At 41.6% G+C, this 4983-nt stretch overlaps 1 protein-coding gene across 1 annotated transcript in view; it reads left to right on the forward strand.

Moving 5' to 3' along the window:
- Positions 1-393: 393 nt before the first annotated feature.
- LOC115209330 (inactive histone-lysine N-methyltransferase 2E-like) overlaps positions 394-4983 on the forward strand; it is a 519705-nt gene continuing 515115 nt past the window's right edge. The window contains exon 1 of the mRNA XM_036500943.1: positions 394-1237. The gene's annotated coding sequence lies outside the window, so the exon portion shown is untranslated. The remainder of the gene's footprint in view (positions 1238-4983) is intronic.

The following is a 4983-nucleotide window of genomic DNA, read 5'->3' on the forward strand; positions in this document are numbered from 1 at the left end:
CATTGTTAGCTCGGAAATGTAAGGAGTGAGAGTAAAACAGGCAGGCTGTTGCGGCAATTGACATCACATGGAATGACAAAGATGGTATATATAACAAAAGAGTGGTGGGGAAGTATAATGACGCTTGAAATATCACCAGGAAAAGTTGCATAGTGTCTGTATGACCTCGAATATTAAGAATCAACCACAAACATATAGGCCAATGTCTTTAGACCATTTCATCCCCCGCCCGCCCGCCCGCCCTTTCTCATCCTTTACCATTTCACCATTCCGATCTCCACCCACATGTCATAAAAAAGTACTCTTGCGTAGAACAGAATTTATTGTATAAACAACATTATAGCTGCTTTGTATTAATTTAATATTAACATCCTTAAAATCAACATTAATGAAAACATGTCTTGTAAAAACATAATGTAAATAACGATAAAGAATTGTTTAATCTAAAAACAATTTCCTCGGTGGAGTTCCGAAATTTATCCTTCAGGGGAAATTTTTTTTTTTTTCTCTCTTATTAATTAAGAATCGCAGATATAGACAACAAGAATAGGAACGGTAGTAACATCAACTATTACAATAACAAGAGTGATGAGAAATGTTGAACATATATATAAACTAATGCTTGAAAACAAGCAAAACAATGAAGCAACGAAGTAACTGCGAATTAATGAAAAAGCTTCGAAGTGGTTACGTTATCTGCAAGAAATAGCAGTCAAATCTCCCTTAACTTACAAGCTGCTATCCTGACGGGAAACAACAACAACAACAACAACAAAAAACGGTTGAGTGGGGGGAGATTTAACACGTGTCTTATGTTATAATCCCAGACAAGCAAGCAATTCCCGAGAGAAAAAAATGAACGGAAATGGGGTTCATAGCTGGAAGGCCTTTGGTCGTAAGTTCTGGTCTCTGCTTGATCAACGGTAACTAAGAATTAAAGAACAGAAATCAAGAACAAAAATATTAGAATCAGCAACAGGGAGCCGACGTGGGGAGACTAAATATGTGGTCGTTTGGATATTCGATAGAATAGCCGCAAAGTTCCCCTACCAAATTGTACCCGAAGATCCTTTCTTAATTTTTTTTCTCTGCAAAAAAAAAAAAAAAAAAAAAAGATATATTTGATAATATAACTATAGAATACACCGATGGCATTGTCGTGACTGGAACGCTTTTTTTTTTTCAAACGCAAAATTTCGGATTAGGCACTTTAATATATTCCATGTGAAAGGAAAAGGTTAGTTTTTTTTTGGTTTCTTTTTTTCATTTCTATTTAAACTTTTTCCTCTGTTTCATCCTACGAGAAAATCTGTTTTTAAACTTTCATTTTTTGTTTTGTTTTATATATATATATACTTATTTTCTAAAACATTTTTTGCACTCCCCTACATCCTGTAACCTTTTCCCTTCCCATGAAAGGTAACGGGGAGGGGGGTGTCTAAAACACGAAACATGCCCGCTTTTCTTTATATAAGGTCTGCTCGATCAGAAGCTGTCCTGATATTAAAACAGCATCAATGAACCAATAACATTTAGAAACAAGTCACAACAATTCTACCGACAACAACAACAACAACTACTACAACAAAACCAACAGATCCAACCAGAGCCTCCACTTCCAGTCACTCCAATTGCTAGATGGAAAAAAAAAAAGGAACCACATCCCATTTAAATCACACCCTACCGTCTTAAAAAAGAACACTGAATAATCGTAATCCGGGTTACAAAATCTCACTCAGTGCTTCTAAACAACAATAGCAAAACAAGGATTCATTCTAAGCAGCTGCCTGGGGTGCTAGACATAGCAGCAATGAGCAGCCACACCTTACCGTCTTAAATTAGGCAGGTCACAGCGGATATAATTTGTAATCCTAGACATGAAATAACAGGTGCAGGAGTGGGCTGTGTGGTAAGTAGCTTGCTAACCAACCACATGGTTCCGGGTTCAGTCCCACTGCGTGGCATCTTGGGCAAGTGTCTTCTGCTATAGCCCCGGGCCGACCAATGCCTTGGTAGACGGATTTGGGAGACGGAAACTGAAAGAAGCCTGCCGTATATATATATATATGTGTGTGTGTTTGTCTGTGTTTGTTCCCCTAGCATTGCTTGACAACCGATGCTGGTGTGTTTACGTCCCCGTTACTTAGCGGTTCGGCAAAAAGAGACCGATAGAATAAGTACTGGGCTTAAAAAAAAAAGAATAAGTCCCGGGGTCGACTTGCTCGACTAAAGGCGGTGCTCCAGCATGGCCGCAGTCAAATGACTGAAACAAGTAAAAGAGTAAAAGAGTAAAAGAGTGTCCGAAAACAACACGGGATCATAAAGTCGACTGGATCAGGACCAACCTGGGGCTAAACAACGAAAGGGGGGAGAGAGAAAAAAAAAAGTCATATAGAAGACAACAACAAAAATATCCCCCGCTGTCAGCCTTCGACGTCACCATCGCCATGCAAGTTTGCTAACATCAACACGAACAGTAACACCCAAATGTATCCTCTGTGAAAACTCTCGTTTAAGCCAATACAAGCAGTAGCAGCAGCAGCCGCTAGTAGTAGTAGTAGTAGTGGTAGTAGTCATAGCAGCAACAGCAGCAGCAGCAGTAGTGGTAGTAGTAGTAGTATGTGGTGGAAGTGGGAGGGATATGTTGCTGCTGCTGCTGATAGCGGTGGTGATAATGATGTCGATGATAGTGGTGGTGATGCTGATGATGATGGTGTGGTGGAGCGAAGAAGCATATCGTTTCTTTTAACGCTGGCGCTGGCGAGGGTTATGGTGATGGTGATGCTGATGCTGCTGCTGATGATGATGAAAATGGTGGCGATGGGGGTTGTTAATGGTAATAATGATGGTGGTGATTGATAAAGATAGCTATGTGGATGATGGTGGTGGTGGTGGTGGTGGTGGTAATGATAGCGATCATTGCAACGGTGATGGTGATGGTGATGGTGATGGTGGTGAAGGAAAGCAGAGATGAAGGAGAAGGATATCGTAAGCTGAAGATGATGATAGTAATGCTAATGCTGCTGTTGCTGCTGCTGATGATAATAATACGGCAGTAGAAAGAATATCATTGTTTCTACTGTTGGCCGGTAAAGCTGGTGATGGTAGAGATGGGGCTGCAGGCTGACTGACTAATTGGTTCAGATGTTCTCTTTTCCAATCTCAAGGTCTCGGGTTCGATCCTACTTCAAGACATCTTAGGAAAGTTTTTTTTTGTTTTTTTTTTTTAATTATTATTATTATTTTGTCATAGCCTCGGATTAATCTCAGGCAGGCAGGTGAGAGAAATTGGGTGTACGGAAACTTCGTTGAAGCCTTTCCGTCTGATTATATCTCCCTAATTTCAACGGTTCGACCTCGACAGACAGAATGTCTCGCTGGTGCTACTTGGAAAAAAAAAACCGGTAAAGGTACATGTCTGAGGAATAATATTCTTTCCTTCTTTTGGCGCAAGGCCAGCAATTTTGAGGGCCGGGGAAATCGATTATATCACCCTCCAGTGTTTTTAACTGGTACTTATTTTAATCGACTCCGAAAGGATGAAAAGCGAAAGTCGACCTCGGCGGAATTCAGAGGAATATTAGAACCACTTTTCAGAGACTATAATATGTTACACATTGTACCAGTAATTAAAAAGGAGTCGACTACGTCGAACCTTGCGTCTCATTCTTTCAACGAGAAAATTATTGATACAGGGCACATACGTCCGAAATTATATTCAGTCACATACAAGTAGCTACGAGAGTTGATCGTATAACTGAATGCTCATCGTCGAAATCGACGGTGGATCCACTGATGATAATAACAATGGTGGTGGTGGTGGTAGTGGAGCTCCTGGTAGTGTTGATGGTGATGGTTAAGTGGTGACGGAGGCAAAGAATATTATGCCAGTAATGTTGGTGGCTAAGGTGATGGTTATGCTGATGGCGGAGACGACGGTGTATGACGTTGACAGAGACAGTGGAAATACTGTCAGCAGTCGGTGATGTCGGAGTAGGAGGGGGGGCATTTTGTCTGTGGCGACCGTGGCGGTGGAGGAGGTAGTGGTGACGGTTGTGGTGGTGGTGGTGGTGGTGGTAGTGGTGAACGATTCGAGAACGATTCTGGTGATGATAGGAACAAGCAGCGGAGATTTCGTTGCCTGTACTTTGCTGTTAATGTTTGTGCTGGCGGTGACCGTGGTGCTGGCGGTGACCGTGGTGCTGGCGGTGACGGCAACGGCAACGATTGCTGATCATGGTTGGTGGTGGTGGTGATGATGCTGATGATGATGGTTGGTCAAAAAAAAAAAAGGTTTAGATTTCATTGCTGGGGTGGTGGTGGTGGTGGTAGAGAAGAAATAGTGCCGGTGTTGTTTGTCTTTTTTTGTCCAACCACCAACCCCCAGCACCATCTGCAAAGTCACCCTACAAAGTCAGCCTTCATCGAATAGGCCTGTTTCAAAAGCGTTTTGAAGTGTGGCCATCGTAACCATCCGTTTTTTTTTATTATTTTGTTTTTTGTTTCCTTTTTTTCTTTTCTTGTTTCCATCTTTTTGCACAGCTAGGAGAGACTCTGTGATTGTACATGTTTTCCTAAAACACGACACGATGTGAATTTAAAGGAGATTTAGCTACTATTTCTAGCAGATTGAGCTACTGTGTGTTGAGCTGATTGATAGTAAGCAGCAACTGAAACGTTCGTTAATGAAGATTCTCATGATGATGATGATGATGATGATGATGATGATAATGAAGGGGAGGGCAATAGTGGATTATTTATGGAGAGTTTTGCCGCCACTGATTGGAGGCTGCGGTGCTGGTGGTGGAGATTTCGATACCGGTGATGTGATGAAATAGGTGGTGATGGTGGTAGTCGGAGGATGAGGTAATGTAGTTGTAGTAGTAGTAGTAGTGGTGGTGGTGATTTTGATTGCGCTGACGGTAACGTTGGTTCGAATGTCAGCGATGAATGACAATTAGTAATTAAATAAAAGCTTGCAGT

The sequence above is a fragment of the Octopus sinensis genome, linkage group LG3 (assembly GCF_006345805.1).
Source record: "Octopus sinensis linkage group LG3, ASM634580v1, whole genome shotgun sequence".
Classification (NCBI taxonomy): Eukaryota; Metazoa; Mollusca; class Cephalopoda; order Octopoda; family Octopodidae; genus Octopus; species Octopus sinensis.